Source organism: Myxine glutinosa, chromosome 7 (assembly GCF_964187855.1).
Source record: "Myxine glutinosa chromosome 7, kmMyxGlut1.1, whole genome shotgun sequence".
In the NCBI taxonomy this organism is placed as follows: Eukaryota; Metazoa; Chordata; class Myxini; order Myxiniformes; family Myxinidae; genus Myxine; species Myxine glutinosa.
In genome coordinates, this window is record NC_136267.1 from 180,733,200 (window position 1) to 180,757,179 (window position 23,980).

Sequence of the window (23,980 nt, forward strand, 5' to 3'; positions counted from 1 at the left end):
ATTTGTGGTTTTCCTTACGAAAAGTGCAAGTTGATCTCGAGCTCAATGAATGTCACTTGCTTGAAGTGTACATAATACCTCTGCAAAAATGTCAGACCTTTGAGTCTTTGACCCTTCCATCCTCCATCGTGTTCCTCTTGTCCCAATCTTCTATCCCTTGACTTATCGATCACGGCCTCTAATTTGCCTCGCCCATTCACGAAGGGGTCTAAGAGGCTATTGTAATTGGTCTGTGAATCAATGAGTATATGAGTCTACATACAGACCAACTGTAATACGAGGCAAGATTTTGTGCAGCACATTCGGCCACAGGAAATTGTGTTCCAAGATAACATTCGCAGCATTTGTCACGCACGGACCACCGACTTGGCAAGGGTGCCTGGGCGACTTTAGATTGTTCGACAGTTTTCGAATGTAACCAATAATATTTAGTCTACTTTATCCCTAAATTTGATTTCTATCTTGAATATTAATTCTGCTCAAGTTATCCACACCCGTTCCCAATGGTGTTTGTCTGCACACAGATGAACTGTAATCTGTATTGTTCATTCTACGGAATTTTAAAATACCTGGTCACTTGGTAGAGCGCATATCTCCGCCATGCTGTACAGTTTACGTTTTGTACACTACTGATAGGCCAGATCTGCATCCGGACCTGAACCAAAATTTCATCGATTTGTTCTTGCCACCTAAACAAAGCATCCATCTAGTTTTTTTCTGAATCCGTCCACAACTTTTTGAAACATTGTGCTATATAAGTAACGTTTTTTGGCTCCCTCTCTCAATGGTGAAGAATCACTTGAAAATTAATAAAATCTCGTATTCTGATCCGGATCTTCACCAAAATCGAAGCATGTCACTCACTCAACCTGTACACCAAATTTCGTCCGAATCCATCCATAATGAATGAATGAATGAATGATCGTTTTAAGGCCATTTCCCCGCTAGAGCGGGGGTTAGCCTTGCGGGCCCCATGACAATCATGGTTCCCTGTTTGAGGCAATGTTTTTATGGCCGGATGCCCTTCCTGACGCCAACCCTTGGTCACGCTCTTACGATGCGCAGGGATACGGTGTACCTATTCTAAATCGGGGTACACACCGTGATCATTCATCCCAGCAAGCTGGTAGTCAATTTGCCGACCTCGGAAGGATGACAGGCTGAGTCAATCCCCCTGGCGTTAATTTAGCGATCGACCGGGATTCAAACCCAGGATCCTAGGATCCTAAGCCGGCACCCTAACCGCTAAGCCAACACCAGGCTTCCATGATGTTTTACATCCATAATGTTTTGAGATATCCTGCTGAAAACGACAGGGGTGAAAACATGACCTTCTTCCATATTCAATGGTGGAGGTAAATGACATTGCACGCACTCAGCTTTGTGCAGCAACAAAATGATTTTGGAAATTTTGCATTTTAAATGTATTTGCTAAATGATTTTAAAAATGTGTTTTCAATCTATAAGGGAACCACACCTATCGGCAGCTTGTTGCGTGAATGGGGTCGCCCACACAAACACCCTGGTGAGGCTCTGCATTGTAAATAGTCGTGTGACTTCGGTGTGTGATCTCTGTTTTGGGATGTTCCAAGTCCAACAACTCTTTAGAAGTTTAACCATTTTTTAAACAATTCCACACAGATGTAGAATTCTATCCAACTAGGGCATGCCCGTACTATATATAAGCTAGGACGTGCCCGTACGTGGGTGCCCGTTCCTTGCCAAAAAAAAAAAAAAAAAAAAAATTTGTGTAGGGGTGTGTGTGTGTAAACATCCTAGGGCGTGGCCGTACGTGGGTGCAAAAAAACATGCGTGCAAACAACAACAACAAAAAAAAACTTTGAAACCACGTGGCAGTAACGACCACAGAACCCCCCTCCCTCTATTTACATGAATGGTTTGGTCCATTCGCAACGACCACAGAACCCCCCCCTCTATTTACATGAATGGTTTGGTCCATTCGCAAAGCCAAAGCGAACGACCACAGAACCCCCCCCTCTATTTACATGAATGGTTTGGTCCATTCGCAAAGCCAAAGCGAACGACCACAGAACACCCCCCCCCCCCTCTATTTACATGAATGGTTTGGTCCATTCGCAAAGCCAAAGCGAACGGCGAACGGCTAAATCGCCATAGCTCGGTAAGTACTTGTCCGATTAATTTAAAACCTTGAAAAGGCACATCCTCGGGTCCCCAGCAATATACCTGGCAAGTTTCAAGTATATCGGACCGGTAGTTGTCGAGAAACAGCGGTCACAGACAAACAAACGTACAAACGTACAAACGTACAAACGTACAAACAAACAAACAGAGATTACTGGAATTATAGATAGATGAGCATCTTTAACACAAACGTTATATCGTCACAAGACATTTGCTCAGTACTTCCACATGAATTATGTTGTCCATTGATGTTCCAAACTATCACTTGATGTTTTCCAGTTTTTCATTTAACTCGCATAACAAGTATATGCAGTGCCCTCCCTAAGTCTTGGAACAGTGAAGGCAAATTTGTTATTACTGCTATATACTGAAGAAATGTGGATTCAATATCAAAAGATCAATATGAGGTGTGAGTACAGAAGGTCAGATTTTATATCTTGGTATTTCTATGTATATATTATGTTTTTCCATTGCAGAACAATTCCACTTTTTATGTTCAGTCCCCCATTTTAGCTAAACCATAAGTATTGGAACAGATGAACTAAAAGTAAGTTAAAGTAGTATAATAGTTAGTACTTGGTTATAATAGTTATTTATCCCTTGTATGCCATAACTGCATCGAGCATGTGACCCATCGACATCACCAAGCTCTTGGGATCTTCCTTTGAGATGCTTTCCCAAGTCTTTACTGCAGCCATTTTCAGTTGTTGTTTATTTTGGGGGTTTCTGACTTTAGTCTCCTCTTCAGCAAGTGAAATACATGTTCCATTGGATTTAAATCAGTAGATTGACTTGGCCAGTCTAAAACCATCCACCTTTTCCCCCTGATGAACTCCTTGGTTGTGTTGGCGGTGTGTTTTGGGTCATTGTCTTGCATGCAAGACTAAAGCGCCACCCGATGGGTTTAGAGACATTTTCTTTTACATAGGCAGACAAAATGTTTCTGTACACTTCCGAGTTTCATTCTGCTGCTACCATCATTATGGATGATTAATGAGTCAATCATCAAAGATGAGCGAGGCAGTTCCAGAGGCAGCCATGTAAGCCCAAGCCATGACACTACCTCCACCATGCTTCACAGGTGAGGTTGTATGCTTTGGATCATATGCAGTTCCTTCCTTTCTCCACACTTTCACCTTTCCATCACTTTGGTAAAGGTTTATCTTTGTACTTCTTGGTCTCATCTATATATATAAAACACAGTTTTTGTGTGTGTGTGTGTGTGTGTGTGTGTGTGTGTGAGTGTGTGTGTGTGTGTGTGTGTGTAATGTTACCGATAGACTCCTAAACGGAGAGGCTTACGTGCTTGATATTTGACATAGACATGGCCATTGAGCCTGGGACGAACATGGCCGAACTCAAAATATTTGACGATCCATATTTTTATTCATATTTACCTCAGCGCATTTCAGCGAAGTACCCGCTAATCTCAGCCGGTTCCAGAGCAGCTCGCTGATTCGCTCAGAGCGATCACGTGATGTTCCATTCCCGCCGCCAGACTGATTCGCTCAGAGCGATCACGTGATGTTCCATCCCGTCACAGGTCACACGTTTTTTCACCTTTTATGCGATCGTGTTTTGTATCGATTTTGTGCGATATGAATTAAATGTCTTTGAAACAGCTGTGAAACGTCTTTCCACAACCCTTCCGTAACCGATTGGAGCAGTTTATTGCCGCACAAAACGAGATCCGCGAAGCGAGTTGGTCGAGTCGTGCTGACCAAGATGGCGACACGGCGGCTTCACTTTTCACGGAGTATGAGCGTTCTATATATTTTCAATTCAGTGCGCCCGTGATTTGTGGCATAGACATGACCATTGGGCCTTCATGGTGTAATTTGTGCGAGGCTTTTGTCCGAGTGAGCTTGAGTCGAGAGGGCGAATGTACGGGTTGGGAATGTACGGGTCTCCCTTCCCCGCCCGGCAACGCCGGTACTGGAGGACGTCACAGGATCGGTGAGTCTCCAAAATCCGCTTCGTGCTGTTGCGAATATGCAGGACTATGTCCGATTGTTGTGCTGCTCTCCGACCATGAGAACTGCAACGTCATTGTTGACTGGCCATCCCCTTCCCTCCCCCTTCCCACTCCCCCTCCATCCCCCCATTCCCTTCCCCCTCCACCCTACCCCTCCCCTTCTCCCCTCCCCTCCCCCTCCCCTTCTCCCCCCCTCCATTTTCCCCCTCCCCCTCCCTTTTCCCCCTCCCCCTCCCCCTCCCTTTCCTCCTCCCTTTTCCCCCTCCCCCTCCCCCTCCCTTTTCCCCCTCCCCCTCCCCCTCCCTTTCCTCCTCCCCCCTCCCCCTCCCTTTCCCCCTCCCCCTCCCCTCCCCCTCCCCTCCCCTCCCCCTCCCCCTCCCCTCCCCTTACCCCTCCCCCCTCCCCCCTCCCTTCCCCCTCCACCCTACCCTCTCCTTTCCCCCTCCCCCTCCCTTTTCCCCCTCCCCCTCCCTTTTCCCCCTCCCCCTCCCCCTCCCTTTCCCCCTCCCCCTCCCCTCCCCCTCCCCCTCCCTTTCCCCCTCCCCCTCCCCCTCCCTTTCCCCTCCCCCCTCCCCCCTCCCCCATCCCCCTCCCCCTTCCCCCTCCCCCTCCCCCTCCATTCCCCCTCCACCCTACCCCTCCATTTTCCCCCTCCCCCTCCATTTCCCCCTCCCCCCTCCCTTTTCCTCCTCCCCCTCCCTTTTCCTCCTCCCCCCTCCCCCTCCCTTTTCCCATCCCCCTCCCCCCTCTCCTCTCCCCTTCCCCCTCCCCCCTCCCCCTCCCCTCCCCCTCCTCCTCCCCCCTCCCCCTCCCCTCACCCTTCCCCCTCCCCTCACCCTTCCCCCTCCCCCCTCCCCCCTCCCCCTCCCCCCTCCCTTCCCCCTCCACCCTACCCCCTCCCCTTCTCCCCTCCCCCTCCCCTTTTCCCCTCCCCTCCCCCACCCTTCTCCCCTCCCCCTTCTCCCTCCCCCCCTTCTCCCCTCCCCCCCTCTTCTCCCCCTCCCCCCATTCCCCTCCCCTCCCCTTCCCCCTCCCCTTCCCCCTCCCCTCCCCTCCCCCACCCAGCAATGCCGGGTACTTCTGCCGGGTCCCCCCTCCCCCTCCCCTACCCCCTCCCCTTCCCCCTCCCCTTCCCCCCTCCCCCCTTCCCCCCTCCCCCTCCCCCCCTCCCCCTTCCCACCTCCCCCCTCCCCCTTCCCCCCTCCCCCTTCCCTCTTCCCCCTCCCCCTTCCCCCTCCCCTTCCCCCTCCCTCCCCCTCCAGCCCCTCCCCCCTCCCCTCCCCCCCCTTCCCCCTTCCCCTCCCCCCTCCCTCCTCCCCTCATCCCCTCCCATCCCTCACCCTCCCCATCCCCCCCTCTTCTCCCCTCTCCCCTCCCCCTCCCACTCTTCTCCCCTCCCCCCCATTCCCCTCCCCTCCCCTCCCTCCCGTTCCCCTCCCCTCCCCTCCCCGCCCGGCAATGCCGGGTACTTCTGCTAGTCTGTCCATAAAACTTTGTCCCAGAACTCTACTAGCTCTACTAGCTCACCTTTGTACTTCTTGGCAAATTCTAATCTGGCCTTTCTATTTTGGTGCTGATGAGAGGTTTGCATCTTGCGGTGTAGCCTTTGTAATTCCACTGTTGAAGTCTTCTGCGAAAGGTAGATATGCGATACTTTCACCCTGCACTCTGGAGTTTGTTGATGGTGATGTCACTGACAGTTGTTTTAGAATTTTTCTTCACAGATCTGATGATTTTTCTGTCATCCAAGTCTGCAGTTGTTTTCCTTGGCCGACCTTGCTGTTGTTTCCTTCTTCTTTGTTTCCTTGCTGTTGTTTGACTCGTCAAATAAACCAGCGGTTTCTTTCTTTTTCAAGATATCCCAAATTGTTGTATTTGTTATTCCCAATTTTTGTGCTATGGTTCTAATTAAAATTTTCTGTTCTTTCAGCTTCCAAATTACTTGCTTTTCTTTCATAGACAGTTCTCTGGTCTTCATGTTGGTTTATGCTGACTTACTCCGAAGTCAGACACCTAAGGCAAAAGCAAAGGCTAAGACCAAGACTAGACATTCACAGCTCTTCATGTGTGAGCAATCAATGCAAAAGGAAACACCTGAGCTCCAATAAACACCACCTGTCAGTCATCTATTCCAATACTTATGCTTACCTAAAATGGCTCATTGAATATAAAAAGTGTTTTTTTTTTTTTTTTTTTTTTTTTTGTATACAAGATCGAGGCTCGTGAAAGAGCGAACATTAATCACACAGAAAGACAAACAGACACACAAAACAAATAACATCGGGAGCGGTAGACAAGATGGGGAGAGAGGGGGAAGGACACAAACACAACATTTGAGAGCAGGGACCGAGAGACATGGAGACATCGAGAGAACTGTGGGAGGGAGAGGGCTTTGGGGGGAAGGCATGGGAAGGGGGGGTGGGGGGGGGTGGGAGAGGTATAAAACATATGGACACTGCCAAGACTTCCAGGAAAGAAGTTGGAATTTCAAACAAGGTGGATCTGGGGTGAATTAGTGGGGGTAGAAAAGATCAAGGTTTTGGATGGGGGAAGATAAGAGATGGTGGTGAACAGCTGTTTTGAAGACCTGGAGGGAGGAGTGTGATTGAAGTGAGTATGGGAGTTTGTTCCAGAGGCGGGAGAAAAGAGGAATGAAAGAGTGAAGGTGAGCAGAGAGCCGAGATTTCGGCAGTTTAACCATCAGAGGGTGGCTGGCAGATCTTGTGCGACCTGTAGGAATATTTGGGGGACAGAGCACAGAGAGAGCTGGGGGAGCAAGGCCGGAGAGGAGTCGGTAGAAGACAGAAAGACCACCTACCTGCCTGCGGTGAGTGAGTGAAAGGCCCTCAGAGATAGCTTCATCGCGGGAGATTCCAATGATTCTGAAAGCTTTGGATTCAACAGCGTGAAGCCGAGCCAGGTGTGAGGCAGGAGCACCAGCCCATAGGGGAGAACAGTATTCCATTGAGCTGCGGATGAAAGCCTTGTATGTGGTGAGGAGCTCAGGTGTGCCTAGGAAGGACTTCGCATGACGGAGGATGCCCAGTCGGCGACTGGCTTTGGAGGCCAGCTTGGAAATGTGGTTTTCCCAAGAAAGATCATGGCAGATGGTGAGACCCAAAAGCTTGAGCGACAGAACTTCTTGGAGAGGATTGTTGAGAAAGTAGATGGGAGGGTTGTCCAGTCGATCTTTTCGGAGAGACATAGTAAGAGTGTGAGATTTGTCAGGATTGAAAGACATGTTCCACATGTTTGACCAGTCTGTGATTTTGTCCAGGTCTTCAGAGAGTGAGGAGGCTGCAGACTGCCGATCTGAGGGAAGAGGAATGGAGCGGCAGAGAGTGGAGTCATCAGCAAAGAGATACAGAGGATTTTCCAGAGAGTCGGAGAGATCATTGATAAAGACCAGAAAAAGCACAGGGCCCAGCACACTGCCTTGGGGAACTCCAGCCTGAACGGGAAGGGGAGATGAGAGAAATCCATTCAGGGCCACACGTTGACTACGACCAGAGAGGAAGTCCGCAAGCCATGCATGGAGATTTCCATGGATACCATAGGAGGAGAGTTTGGTGAGCAGAGCTGGGTGCCAGACCGTATCGAAGGCACGTGATATGTCAAGGGAGACAGCTCTGATTTCCTGTTTGGCATTGAGGACCTCCATCCATTGTTGAGACAGCAGAAGCAGCATGTCCAGAGTAGAGTGACCTGGTCTGAAACCAAATTGATGATCAGAGATCAAGCCATTGGAGAAGAGGAAAGATTTCATATCCGAAGCAATGATGGATTCCATGACTTTGCTGATAATTGGGAGCAGGCTGATTGGTCTGTATCTGTAGTTGCAAGGATCTGTTTTTGCACCTTTTTTGTGTAAAGCGGTAATGTTTGCTGATTTCCAGGATGCTGGCAGATGACCTTGAGCAAAAGATAGGGTGAAAAGAACAGAGAGAGGGTGAGATAGAGCGGCAGAGCAGGATTTTAGGACCCGTGGGCTGATGCCATCTGGTCCAGTTGCAGAATCAGAGTCGAGGTTTGACAAAAACTCCTCCACCTTGTCAGGAGAGAAGGTCACAGAGTCCAGGAGCAGTTTGGTTCGACTGGGAAAGGTGGGAACAGAGAGAGATGGGTTTGGGACTAATGATTTTGAGGCAAACACAGAGTTGAGGCATTCGGCTTTGTCACGTGCGATGTCAACTGTGTGGCCATTTGAGGTAAGGGAGGGGATGGAGGGGGAACAAACACCAGAAACGGATTTGACCAGACGCCACCAGGATTTGGAGGAAGGAGACAGGTTTGAGAGTTCATTCTTGAGTGAGGAGAGATAGTGCTTCCTGGCACTCCTGAGGGTAGACACACACTTGTTCCGAGCTTGGTGGAAGGAACTGAGATTTCCTTCAGTTGGATTAGCCTTCCAAGAGGCAAAGGCAAGTTGTTTCAGGGCAACTGCCTCACCACAAGATTCAGTGTACCATGGACGGGAGGAAGGGTAAGACAACTGAAGGCGAGATGGGATAAATCTGTGCATGAGAGAGATCAGTTTGCTTTGGAAGAATTCCCAGGAAGAATTGATGTCGTCAGAGGCAGTGGAGATGGGAGACCAATCCAGACGATTGATGGCTGCTTGAAGACCGTCCCAGTCGGCCTGAGTGAAATGCCAGACTCGTCGATGCTGAGGAGGCTCTCTGAGAATGGCCAGAGAGATGTCCACTTTGACAAGCACATGATCAGAAGAACCGATTGGAGCAGAAGAAGAGCAGCAGACATTAGCAGGGAAGTTAGTCATAACCAAGTCAAGAAGAGAAGATACTCCATTGGCTGAGATCCGGGTCGGGAAATTGACAGATTGTGTCAATCCCAGTGAGTCACAGAAGTCCTTTGCTGAGGTGCCATGACTGGTGAGAGAGGAACCCACACCCAACCAGGTGGCATGATGACAATTGAAGTCACCACATATGAGGAAGAGAGAGTTGGGATGAGTGGATAGAAGTTGGTCCATGTTGTCAGACAGTGAAATGTAGATGTAGTCATCACTGTTTGGGGGACGGTACAGAACACATATGAACAAAAGGTGGGAGCGGAGAGGAAGCCGTAGCCAGAGGTACTCCTGGGGGTGAGGAGGAGAGAGGGCAGTGCAAGGAGAGTGAGGAAGAGAGTCTTTGATAAAGATAGCCACCCCACCACCAGGCCGAGGCTCAGGTCTATCATACCGGAGGAGGGAGTAACCAGGAAGAGATATTAAGGAATCAGAGACATCTTGAAGGAGGAAAGTCTCTGTTAAGCAGATCAAGTCTGGATTGTCAGAAGCAACCTGTATGGAGAGATCAGTCAGGTTTGAGCGAAGGCCCCGGATGTTTGAGGTCCATACCGTTAATGAAGAGAGAGGGGGAGCATCGGGTACAGGACAGGGGATGGGAGGAGTAGGGTAAGATGAAGGATGAGAGGGGGAGGTAGGGAGAGCAGTTGTTAGTGTGTCAGCGATTGCAGAAGAGTTCCAAGAAAGGGAAGGATGAGGAGGATGAAAGGTTTGAAGGTGAAGGGATGAGGCACAGTGAGGGGTTGTTTGAGGGGGGGGCAGAGGAAAGAAGAAGGTTGGGGGGGTGGAGGTATGAGATAGAAGGGAGACGAAGTGGGGAGGAGGCAGCTTTGAGGAGGAGGGGAGAGGAGGGAGAATTGGAGAGGAATGGTATGGGGGGAGATTTGAATGGGAGGGGTTGGGGGGGAGTTTTGAAGGGGAGGAGTGAGGGGGGAGTTTAGGAGGGGAAGGGCAAGGGGGGAGTTCAGGAGTGGAAGGGCAAGGGGGGAGTTCAGGAGTGGAGGGGTAGGGGGGGAGTTTAAGAGTGGCGGGGCAAGGGGGGAGTTTAGGAGTGTAGGTGCAAGGGGAGGGATTTGGATGGGAGGGGCAAGAGAGGAGTTTAGAAAGTGGATGATTAATGAAAGACGAACATTGAAAACAAATTGGGTTTGTTGTGATTTTCAAGTTAGCAATCCGGTTCAGAATGATGGAGGAGGGATGGAATGAATGTGAATTTAGACCATGTAGTGAGGGAGACGTATAAGATATTGAATTTCTTTTTTTTGAGGTGGAATGAGTTGGAGAGGAAATTGAGAAAAGCCTTTTAAATAGGAAGAAAAACAGCGTGTTGTAAAATACCACTGAGTAAAACACTGAAGGGGAAAGGTTATACATATTTAAATAATATTTAAACAGAACCGTGAACAATCTTATGTGCACAAAAATACCAACGGGGGGAGAGCCGAGAGGGACCACCACGAGTCACGTGAAGGGCAAACGGTGGATGGCAAGGAGTTAATGGGGGCGGGGCGAACAGCACACCTGGACAGAAAATACAGGATGAGTCAACAGTACACGTGGAGAAAGGAAAATAAATGTTTTTGGTTTTTTTTTTTTTGTTTGGTTTTTGGGGTGGGGGGGGGGGGGGGGGAGGTGGGGATTTAGAACGTTAGACAGAGTATTATGTTCGGGGTAGAAGGGAAAAAAAACTAAGGGGTAGAAGGGAAACTATTGTTTCACAATGGTAAAACATGTATGCATAGAATACCAATAAATAAAAGCCGACCTTCTGTACTCTTGCCTCATATTCATCTTTTGATCTCAAATCCAAATTTATTGGGTATGTAGCAATAATAACAAATGTTCCAATACTTATGGAGGGCACTTTATATATACACACAAAATAAGCCATGAGCCAGGTGTATGATTTGTCCATTTACTTGTGCTTGCGTACCTTCACTTTTGCGAGAGCAACTATATGCTATGTCATGTTTGTATTCCACAAAATAAATCGCCTGAAATACCAAAAAATACCAACAACCTTTTTATGCCTCAGCCTGACGAAGTTGGCAGAGGCATTATGTTTTTGAGCTGTCCGTTTGTGCGTGCGTCCGTCCGCCCGTGATAGGTTTTCATTGCCACAATAACTTAAGAACGGTTGTTGAAGGGATCTAAGTCAAACTTGGTACAAGTATGTAGATTGTAGATTGATGTAAGGATCAACTGATTATATTATTGTTTACGTATTGCTTATTATTTTTTTACTTTACTGATTCTTTACTTTACTTGCTTTACTGGCTTTTTTTTTTTCTTCTTTTTTTTACTGATTTTTACTTCCTCAAAAACTCTTAAGACTATTCTCTCTTTCTTCACTTTTCTATCAATGCAGCTCTCTTATTTTAAGGCTTGGCCTCGATGAGGACGATATAAGCAGTGACTAGAGCCTTCAACATAAAATATATATATATAATGGGGTCAAAATGTGAAATGGCGGAGGTCCTGTTTGGTAAAAATTCTGTTGTGCTAACTTATGAACCAGTGATGGGATTTTGACCAAACTTAGTGCAAGTATGGATTATGATGCAAAAATTAACTGATTCGATTTCAGCATTGAAGGTCACAGGCCAGAGGTGATGCCAGGTAAAAATGTGATATTGAGAACAGTTGAAGGGGTTTAAATCAAACTTGGTGCAAGTAGGTATAATGATGTAATAATGTTGGCAGAGGCATATCGGTCGACATCGGTGACGTCAAAGAGTGCCACTCTAGTTTTATAATCGCAGCCAATCGTCAATCTCTTTACCTCCGCCACTGAAGGTGGATGGAGGTTATGTTTTCACCCCTGTCTGTCTGTTTGTTTGTCTGTCTGTGTCTGTCTGTTTGTGAACAGGTTATCTCAAAAAGATTCGGACAAAACTGGGTGGATAGGTTGGGTGTATGACAAAGAAGAATTTATTCAATGTCAGTGAAGATTGGATCCGGATCACATAATTTTATAAGTGATTCTTCACCTTTGAGTGATAGGGCTAAAAACGATATTTAGCACAATATCTGAAAAAGTTGTGAACGACTTATGATTAAACTTGGTCGACGAGTTGGTTAGGTGACAAGAAGAGGCCGATTCGATTTTGTTTTAGGTCCAAATCCAGATTCAGTGGGATACAAAACCTAAACTGTTCAGCCTGGCGGAGGTGTGCGCTCTACGGAGCGCCATGCTAGTTTTTAATGGATTATTGGCCATAGCCGGGGACAGGTTCACTGTGATTCCGTAAATGTATCTTACTGTAGAGGTTGGTCGGACATGTACCTCATGCCATTTGTGTGTGCGTGCATTTATTATTCGTAAAGGTGCATTCTCATTTGTGATCATGAAGTTATCATCCCACCATTAAATCACTTAAAGTTCCTTAAGTTTGCCATTTTAAGTTGCGTTGGCAGCATAGAAAACGTGCTGGATTTTACATGTGAAGGCCCTCCTTGCAATGGCTTTTAAATGTACCCAATCATCCGACTGAGTTTCTTTTGGGGCAGAAACACACAGTGCAACTGTGGTCCACTGGGACCCGGTCACATTACACTATTTTGCAAGACTTTCTTGAGGCCAACGCCTGGTTTTACTTACAGCATTATGCTGGTGAGCTCTCTTCCCTAAAGTTAAGCCCTAACTGGAACGTTTCCCATCATATGGCAAGGGGATCTGTACTTTTGGGGCTGATTAGACGAAAGGCATTGTCATGATATTCCACGTATCATACTGGAAGACTTCCAGGCTTTGAGGGAGCAAGGTGGGGGTAGAGGGAGTGGTGGTTAGTCGAGGTATGCTGATATACCTGGCTGTGTATCCTACCCCTGCAGAGTACCACTAAATATTACAACCACAAGATTGGTCTCACAAAACAAACGGTGAAACTTCCTTTTGCGGTGCACGGCTCAGGCGAACAGGTTTTTAGGGGCAAATGCAGTGACCTGACCAGGATCGCATTTACCTTGGGAGTAGACGAGCAGGTGCGAGACAAGCCCATCTGAGTGCAATGATGTAGAAAGCAAGACGGTCGGTGGCTCAAAGGATGTTGGACGTAGCCCTTAAATCATTGCTGGCGATGACCACTGGGACACCTGCACGTTTGAATAACACTGTGTCTGCAGATTCTCCGTGATGACAACAGCACCTTCAAAGAGTAGTCAAAGGTCATACAGTATTTCCTTTACGCTTCAATCTTATTTTTTGTGTTTGAAGCTTTTGGCTTTGAGTCTGCCGAGTTATTGTTCGTCCTCTTCATGCCAATATTTCAACAATTCCAGGCATGTGATGCATTGTGTGCAGCCCATAAACCGTAAAACAAGGTAATGTAATGATTTCAAAGTTAACCGATGGTTAGAGCACCTTTATTATCCCTTTTGACAGTGCTTGCTATTTGATCCTGGGAGTGGTTGTTGCATGATATCAGAACCATTGGAGGATTTTATGGATTACTTGCCACAGGTTTTTTGGTCATTTTGTTGAATATAAGTTTTATCCTCACGATTTTAAAAAATGGGGTGCGAGTGATATTGTAATCTCCTCCATCTTGTCTGTCTGTCTGTCTGTCTGTCATGCTGTCTCCTCCTAAACGGTCAGGCAGAAATTCACCAAATTTGGCAGTTATGGCAAGCAGGTGCAAGTGCAATTATAATTTTTGGCCCCACACCTTGTTGCAGGGTCAAAAGGTCAAATACCAAAACTTGCAATTACAGGCACATTTTTAAAATGAAACTTTGTATATATGCAATCAACATTGGGGGATGACGCATGAAATATGTAATAATTTTTTGGATTTGACCCCTGGTTCATACCCCAGGGGCGGGGACTCAGGGACACAGGGGTAAAAACAGAAATTTTTTAAAGCACAATTTGATATTGAGTCATTCCTCGTGGAACGTTTTGCTATTTTTCAACTTTAAGATTCTGCTTTAGCCAAGGGCAACATTTTACAAGATAGTTATAAGACCAGTTCTGTTGTTAGGAATGGAGGCCTGGGCTCTGAGAATGGAAGAGGAGACATTGCTGCAGAGGATGAAGATGCAAATGCTGGGCTACTGGGGAACTCTGAGAGAAAGGTAGAGGAATACAGGAATCAGGAGGTGGACAGGAGGAAGGGCTATTAACGAAAAGGCACAGGAGGCTTGTTTGTGTTGGTCCGGACGTGCTCAGGAGGGAGGAGGGGAATATTGTTACATTTGTGGGGATAAGGGGGGATGAAATACCTTAGTCGAGATAGAATCGTGTAGGTTTAGAATGCTCCGTATGCCGCGAAGAAGAAGAACCCACATCCATGTAGCTAAGTAGGGACTCTGTATAGAATGAGATCGTATATGTGTCTCCATATGAGGGGTGGAGCTATGTTAATTAGGTAGGGCTTAAGGATAAACCCTGGAGTGTAATTGCCCCTGTGATCTTCCCTCTGTCTCTTTATTACAATTAAAATGCTCGCCAAACAATAACTATAACAAATGGACTCATTCGCTCACCACGCCGCCAGGTCCTACAAACCCGGCACATTTGCCGATCAGCACGTACGCCCCGTCTCACGGCCTTCGACGTCATCCGAACATTCCCGAATGAGATTTGACTCTGCCCCCCGACTACTCTTAACGAGGAGGCCACACCCTGGCCTTCGTGATTGGTGGAGGCGCGATGGATGATGGGATAGCGCTCGGTGATTGGACAGAGTGTGACGTCATCATGGAACATCTGAGAGCTGAAGTGGAAAATATGTGGTCACCCCATCTTGCTCTTTCTTGATCTGGGTCGTGCATGAGGGATGGTCACTTCTGGTCTTTGGTCCGTGTGTGCTCTTGGGAAAGGGCTGGTGAGAAACAGCGGTTCGGGACTACAAGGCACAGGATCAACGTTGGCGGTGGACTGGGTCCGCGTCGTGTTTCCTCTGGACGTCGAGGAGCGTGACTCCGCACCAATTGTGCGTTTTCCACGCGCTGGTTCGAGGCGACGAGCGACCGGCAAGCCTTTTTTTTTTTTTTTTTTTTTTTTTTTTTGTATACAAGATCGAGGCTCGTGAAAGAGCTAACATTAATCACACAAAAAGACAAACCGACACACAAAACACAAAAAACAAGGGGAGCGGTAGACAAGATGGTGAGAGAGGGGGAAGGACACAAAAGAGAGGGGGAAGGACACAAACACAACATTTGAGAACAGGGACATCGGGAGGACTTGGGGGGAGGTGGGAGAGGATTAAAACATATGAACACTGCAAGGACTCTGGGGTGAATTACCGGGGGTAGAAAAGATCAAGGTTTTCGATGGGGGAAGATAAGAGATGGTGGTGAACAGCTGTTTTAAAGACCTGGAGGGAGGAGTGGGATTGAAGGGAGTGGGGGAGTTTGTTCCAGAGGCGGGAGAAAAGGGGAATGAAAGAGTGAAGGTGAGCAGAGAGCCTAGACTTTGGCAGTTTAACCAGAAGAGGGTTGCAGGCAGATCTTGTGCGACCTGAAGGAATATTGGGGGGACAGAGCACAGAGAGAGCTGGGGGAGCAAGGCCGGAGAGGAGTCGGTAGAAGACAGAAAGACCACCAACCTGCCTGCGGTGAGTGAGTGAAAGGCCCTCGGCGTTGACTACATCGCAGGAGATTCCAATGATTCTGAAAGCTTTGGCCTCAACAGCGTGAAGCCGAGCAAGGTGTGAGGCAGGAGCACCAGCCCAGAGGGGGGAACAGTATTCCATTGAGCTGCGGATGAAAGCCTTGTATGTGGTGAGGAGCTCAGGTGTGCCAAGGAAGGACTTCGCACGACGGAGGATGCCCAGTCGGCGACTGGCTTTGGAGGCCAGCTTGGAAATGTGGTTTTCCCAAGAAAGATCATGGCAGATAGTGAGACCCAAAAGCTTGAGCGACAGAACTTCTTGGAGAGGATTGTTGAGAAAGTAGATGGGAGGGTTGTCCAGTCGGTCCTTTCGGAGAGACATTGTAAGAGTGTGAGATTTGTCAGGATTGAAAGACATGTTCCACTTGTTTGACCAGTCTGTGATTTTGTCCAGGTCTGCAGAGAGTGAGGAGGCTGCAGACTGCCGATCTGAGGGATGAGGAATGGAGCGACAGAGAGTAGAGTCGTCAGCAAAGAGATAGAGAGGATTTTCAAGAGAGTCAGAGAGATCATTGATGAAGACCAGAAAAAGCACAGGGCCCAGAACACTACCTTGGGGAACTCCAGCCTGAACAGGAAGAGGAGATGAGAGAAACCCATTCAGGGCCACACGTTGACTACGACCAGAGAGGAAGTCCACCAGCCATGCGTGGAGATTTCCATGGATACCAAAGGAGGAGAGTTTGGAGAGCAGAGCAGGGTGCCAGACCGTATCGAAGGCACGTGAAATGTCAAGGGAGACAGCTCTAATTTCCTGTTTGGCGTTGAGGACCTCCATCCATTGTTGAGAAAGCAGAAGCAGCATGTCCAGAGTAGAGTGACCAGGTCTGAAACCAAATTGATGATCAGAGATCAAGCCATTGGAGAAGAGGAAAGATTTAATATCTGAAGCAATGATGGATTCCATGACTTTGCTGATAATTGGGAGAAGGCTGATTGGTCTGTAGTTGCTGGGATCTGTTTTTGCACCTTTTTTGTGCAAAGCGGTGATGTTGGCTGATTTCCAAGCAGATGGCAGATGACCTTGAGCAAAAGAGAGGGTGAAGAGAACAGAAAGAGGGAGTGAAAGTGCAGAAGAACATGATTTTAGGACCCGTGGGCTGATGCCGTCAGGACCAGTTGCAGAATCAGAGTCGAGGGTTGCCAGAAACTTTTCCACCTTGTCAGGAGGAAAGGACACAGAGTCCAGGAGCAGCTGGGTACGACTGGGTACGGTGGGTACAGAGAGGGATGGGTTTGGGACACAAGATTTAGAGGCAAACACAGAGTTGAGGCATTCAGCTTTTTCACGTGCGGAGTCAGCCGTTAAGCCGTTTGAGGTGAGGGAGGGGATGGAGGGGGAACAAACACCAGAAACAGATTTGACCAGACGCCACCAGGATTTGGAAGAGGGAGACAGATAAGAGAGTTCGGTCTTGAGAATGGTGAGATATTGTTTCCTGGCTCTCCTGAGGGTGGACACACACTTGTTTCGGGCTTTGTGAAAGGAAATGAGATTTCCTTCCGTTGGATTTGCTTTCCAGGAGACGAAAGCAAGTTGTTTCAGGGCAACAGCCTCACCACAAGATTCCGTGTACCATGGACGAAGCCTTACAGCCATTTGGGGATGCAAAGCTGAGTGCCGGCCGATTACCAAAACATTATTTATTTTTTTTAATTATCTTTGCCCCTTGTTTGTATAGGAGTCTGAGTGGAGACGTCTCAATTAGGAATTTTAGTTTTTACCTCACCTTTCATTGTTTTTTGCATTTATTTTCATTAAATCATTATTTGTTGAATCTTACTTTTCTTGTATTGTGGATTTTGCTGTCCTGTCTTTGTGGGTTTGGATTAACCCCTGCGTGTGTTCCCGATCAGGTAAGACTTCAAACCTTTCCGCGTGTGACACTACTACCGCCAAGTTGGGTATACGCCTCAGAGTAAAGCTCGTTTTGGTCATTTGTCCTCTTACGGCCTTAACCTCGGGGACACGACAATATTGTGAGGTAGGTCTTTGTTATGGATGCAGCTGGCAGAAGGAGAAGGAACAGAACAAACCAAAATTGAAGTGGAAGGAAGTGGTGGAGAGGGATTTGAGATATACAATGCCCTCCATAAGTATTGGAACAGTGAGGTCAAATTTGCTATTGGTTCACGAGTTATCAGAGTGACCACTATATTCGTCATGGGTGTGTGTGTGTGTCTGTCTGTCTGTCCGCAGCATAACTACCCGAAGATATCATCAGATCTTGATGAAACTTGGGTGGGAGGTTGATATCATGATCTAGTTGTGTCCTGCCGAGAGTGGGCGTATTGTGCCCATTGTGGGCGGAGCCACGCCCAAAAAAAGATGTCTTTTTAGGGGGTAATCGAGTTCAAGCTACATCTTCTCCGAGGGAGTTGGTGGAATCTGACAGGGGTTTCGGTATTTTGTTAGGCCAATGTCATGTGCCTAACCCTACGGAGCTCGATTTTTCATTTTCGCTCCAAGGTCAAGGTGACAAGGTCACGAAATTTAGAAAAGTCGATTTTTGATGGTTTTATTACATTGTTCGCTTCCTGATAGGGTGAAATGTCATACATGATCTTATATTATCACATACATCATGAAATACAAGTTTTCCAAAAAATTTCAGAATCTTCGACCTTTGACCTTTGAAGGTCACAAAGGTCAAATTTTCAAAGTTGTCAGAATCTAACCGAATTTTCGGTATTGTGTAGCTCCGACCCCCCAGTCCGGGCCTGTTTCGGTTATAGTCCGACCTTTGTCATTGAATACCGCTCGCTCGTGAACCATCATCGTCTCCTGGCTTGTTATTGTTATATACTCAAGAAATTTGAATTTGAGATCGAAAGATGAATACGAGGGGTAAGAGTACAGAAAGACAGATTTTATTTCTTGGTATTTATATGTACTAGGGCATGCCCGTACTATATCTATATCTAAAATTATATCCCCCCCTCTATTTACATGAAATGGTTTGGTTCATGAAATGTTTTGGTCCATTCGCAACGCCAAAGCGAACGGCGAACGCTTTACATGAAATGGTTTGGTGCATGAAATGTTTTGGTCCATTCGCAACGCCAAAGCGAACGGCGAACGGCTTGCGAGTACAGTGACAATCCCCCCGGGGTTTTAATTAGTTTTAAAACATAGTTTAACGCCAACATAGCGCCAACATAGTTTGCAAACGTGAAATAAATGAATACGCTCTCAAATGTGCCATCCGAGGCAGAGTGTGTCCGCCACGTTCGGCACACGCGATAGCTCGCTGCTCTCTGATTGGTTGAATCGTTTTTTGGACATAGCTCGGTAAGTAATTGTCCGATTAATATGAAACCTTGAAAAGGCACATCCTCGGGTCCCCAGCAATATACCTGGCAAGTTTAAAGTATATCGGACCCGTGGTTGTCGAGAAACAGCGGTCACAGCCAAACAAACGTACAAACAAACACACAGAGATTAGTGGAATTATAGATAGACTAGGGCATGCCCGTACTATATATAAGCTAGGACGTGCCCGTACGTGGGTGCCCGTTCCTTGCCAAAAAAAAAAAAAAAAAAATTTTTGTGTAGGGGTGTGTGTGTGTAAACATCCTAGGGCGTGCCCGTACGTGGGTGCAAAAAAACATGCGTGCAAACAACAACAACAAAAAAAAACTTTGAAACCACGTGGCAGTAACGACCACAGAACCCCCCCCCCCCCCTCTATTTACATGAATGGTTTGGTCCATTCGCAACGACCACAGAACCCCCCCCCTCTATTTACATGCAATGGTTTGGTCCATTCGCAACGCCAAAGCGAACGGCGAACGGCTAAATCGCCATAGCTCGGTAAGTACTTGTCCGATTAATATGAAACCTTGAAAAGGCACATCCTCGGGTCCCCAGCAATATACCTGGCAAGTTTAAAGTATATCGGACCCGTGGTTGTCGAGAAACAGCGGTCACAGACAAACACACAGACACACAGACACACAGACACACAGAGATTACTGGAATTATAGATAGATACAGAGCCTATCGAAAGTCTGCACCCGCTTTCAAAATTTTCACCTTTTGTTACCTTCTGGCCTGGAATTAGATTGCATTAAATCAGATTTTTTTTACCCCCACCTTTACACATGGTAACCCACAACTTACAAGTGAAAAACAAATTCTAAAAATTTCAGAAAATTAATTAAAAATACAAAACTAGAATATCTTGGTTGGATAAGTGTCTGAGTGTGAGTGTGTGAGTGTGTGTGTGTGTGTGTGTTTTGACAACACCTTCCTGGAATGTTGTGGCTTGCGATATGAAAGAGGCTGTGAACTCCGGGTGCATAGCGGAGGAAGAAGTACAGTAGATACTGTGCGTGCAATAGGTATGAAGTGCTTCTCTAATTTTCCTGAGAAAGAGGCGTGGATTGATTGTACACGAGCCAAAATGCCAAATGCACATACACGATGCCTTGAAATTGCTGGAGTCCTTCCTTGCCTCGTATTACTTAAGCCGCCGGAGGCAAGCTCGGCTTGCATTCTGGGAGAGCATCGTGCGGCTGTTGCTGTGCTGGGAATTCGAGAGAAGCATGGATTCCCAGTTCCCATGCACATCACCAAAAGGTCAATGTTTCCATGATGCGCACAGGTTTGCAAGTGGCTTGTTCACTTCTTTCAACGTCACCAACATCTCGCTCATCTTCCCGGGACATGGGTTTTAACATTCCCTTTTCTCATAAACAATGAATTCCCAGGTGCACACATAAAGGTATGGTAGTGCCTGGACAGCTACGTGTTGATGAGCTGTCCTCAGTAGCTATTTTGATGTCTAAGGGGGTGGAGAGAGTGTGTGCATGTGGAGTTGGTCGATCACACCTCCATGGTTTTGCTCTTTGCATTCACCCAGGAATGAGGACAGATATTAATTTTAGCCGACCCTCCCCTCGTGGATAGAGCGCAGGGTTGTGCGAGTCCACTTTGTGAATCATTTGGATGTAGCTGTAATTTAGAGTGTGAACTGCTGTCAGCACAGCCACAGAGAATGGCAAAATTCCACGTCCTTAATTGATGGAAATACAATGGTCCCGGTCAAGATGGATGATCGTGAGAAGCACCTGGGCATCACAGACACACACACATCGAGGGGCTGAGGCCTGAGCTTGCTTGCTGTCATGATGCAGTTTACAAGGCATTACAACAATGTCATTCTCTTTTCTTTTTTCAAATTCTTTCAGTCCTTCCTTCTTTTTTGTGCAGTCTCAATTTGGTAGCAATTATGTATGAGGAGAACAAACAAATCATTCGTTCACTCATTAATTCCCCGCTGGATTATCCTGTCTTCTCATGGGTTGATTCACCGGAGTGTGTCTATGCACTGTACAACTCATGGGTTGACTCACTTCACTGTGTTCATGCACTGTACAACTCATGGGTTGACTCACTTCACTGTGTTCATGCACTGTACAACTCATGGGTTGACTCACTTCACTGTGTTCACGCACTGTACAACTCATGGGTTGACTCACTTCACTGTGTTCATGCACTGTACAACTCATGGGTTGACTCACTTTACTGTGTTCATGCACTGTACAACTCATGGATTGACTCACTTTACTGTGTTCATGCACTGTACAACTCATGGATTAACTCACTTTACTGTGTTCATGCACTGTACAACTCATGGATTGACTCACTTTACTGTGTTCATGCACTGTACAACTCATGGATTGACTCACTTTACTGTGTTCATGCACTGTACAACTCATGGATTGACGCACTTTACTGTGTTCATGCACTGTACAACTCATGGATTGACTCACTTTACTGTGTTCATGCACTGTACAACTCATGGATTGACTCACTTTACTGTGTTCATGCACTGTACAACTCATGGATTGACTCACTTTACTGTGTTCATGCACTGTACAACTCATGGGTTGACTCACTTTACTGTGTGCATGCACTGTACAACTCATGGGTTGACTCACTTTACTGTGTGCATGCACTGTACAACTCATGGGTTGACTCACTTCACTGTGTTCATGCACTGTACAACTCATGGGTTGACTCACTTTACTGTGTTCATGCACTGTACAACTCATGGATTGACTCACTTTACTGTGTTCATGCACTGTACAACTCATGGATTGACTCACTTTACTGTGTCCATGCACTGTACAACTCATGGGTTGACTCACTTTACTGTGTTCATGCACTGTACAACTCATGGGTTGACTCACTTTACTGTGTTCATGCACTGTACAACTCATGGGTTGACTCACTTTACTGTGTTCATGCACTGTACAACTCATGGGTTGACTCACTTTACTGTGTTCATGCACTGTACAACTCATGGATTGACTCACTTTACTGTGTTCATGCACTGTACAACTCATGGGTTGATTCACCGTAGTGTGTCGATGCACTGTACAACTCATGTATTGACTCAGTTTACTGTGTTCATGCACTGTACAACTCATGGGTTGATTCACCGTAGTGTGTCGATGCACTGTACAACTCATGTGTTGATTCACCGGAGTGTGTCGATGCTCTGTACAACTCATGGGTTGACTCACTTTACTGTGTTCATGCACTGTACAACTCATGGGTTGACTCACTTTACTGTGGTCATGCACTGTACAACTCATGGGTTGACTCACTTTACTGTGGTCATGCACTGTACAACTCATGGGTTGATTCACCGGAGTGTGTCGATGCACTGTACAACTCATGGGTTGACTCACTTCACTGTGTTCATGCACTGTACAACTCATGGGTTGACTCACTTTACTGTGGTCATGCACTGTACAACTCATGGGTTGACTCACTTTACTGTGGTCATGCACTGTACAACTCATGGGTTGATTCACCGGAGTGTGTCGATGCACTGTACAACTCATGGGTTGACTCACTTCACTGTGTTCATGCACTGTCCAACTCATATGTTGATTCACCGGAGTGTGTCGATGCTCTGTGCAGTTCATGGGTTGATTCACTTTACTGTGTCCATGCACTGTACAACTCCTGGGTTGATTCACCGGAATGTGTCGATGCTCTGTACAACTCATGTGTTGATTCACCATGGTGTGTCTATGCTCTGTACAACTCATGGGTTGATTCACCATGGTGTGTTCATGCACTGTACAACTCATGGGTTGATTCACCGGAGTGTGTCGATGCTCTGTACAACTCATGTGTTGATTCACCATGGTGTGTTCATGCACTGTACAACTCATGGGTTGATTCACCGGAGTGTGTCGACGCACTGTACAACTCATGGGTTGACTCACTTTACTGTGTTCATGCACTGTACAACTCATGGGTTGACTTACTTCACTGTGTTCATGCACTGTACAACTCATGTGTTGACTCAGTTTGCTGTGTTCATGCACTGTACAACTCATGGGTTGACTCACCATGGTGTGTCTATGCTCTGTACAACTCATGGGTTGACTCACCATGGTGTGTCTATGCTCTGTACAACTCACGGGTTGATTCACCGAAGTGTGTCTATGCTCTGTACAACTTATGGGTTGATTTGCCATAGTCTGTCTGTTCTGTACAATTTATGGGTTGACTTGCCCTAGTCTGTCTGTTCTGTACAACTCATGGGTTGACTCACCATGGTGTGTCTGTTCTGTACAACTTATGGGTTGACTTGCCCTAGTCTGTCTGTTCTGTACAACTCATGGGTTGACTCACCATGGTGTGTCTGTTCTGTACAACTTATGGGTTGACTTGCCCTAGTCTGTCTGTTCTGTACAACTCATGGGTTGACTCACCATGGTGTGTCTGTTCTGTACAACTCATGGGTTGACTTGCCATAGTCTGTCTGTTCTGTACAACTCATGGGTTGACTCACCATGGTGTGTCTGTTCTGTACAACTTATGGGTTGACTTGCCCTAGTCTGTATGCTCTGTACAACTCATGGGTTGACTTGCCCTAGTCTGTCTGTTCTGTACAACTCATGGGTTGACTCACCATGGTGTGTCTGTTCTGTACAACTTATGGGTTGACTTGCCCTAGTCTGTCTGTTCTGTACAACTCATGGGTTGACTTGCCCTAGTCTGTCTGTTCTGTACAACTCATGGGTTGACTTGCCATAGTCTGTATGCTCTGTACAACTCATGGGTTGACTTGCCATAGTCTGTATGCTCTGTACAACTCATGGGTTGACTCGCCATAGTGTGTCAGGTGTGGTGCCAAGGACAAATTAACTTGATTTCATTGAAGATCCAGACCTGGATTATTCCACGAGAACCATGTATTACCTGCACGACCAAAGGTGTATGGAGGTTATGTTTTCACCCCATGTCTGTCTGTTTGTTTGTCCGTTTGTGAACAAAATATCTCAATAATTTGTGGACGGATTCAGACGAAATTTGGCAGAGAGGTAATGTCTGTGACAAGGACTAAATGATTAGATTTTGGTGAAGATCCGGATCCGGCCAGTA

At 46.8% G+C, this 23,980-nt stretch overlaps 1 protein-coding gene across 1 annotated transcript in view; it reads left to right on the forward strand.

The window, feature by feature from the left end:
- LOC137431866 (triple functional domain protein) overlaps positions 1 to 23,980 on the forward strand; it is a 469,010-nt gene that overhangs the window by 51,645 nt on the left and 393,385 nt on the right.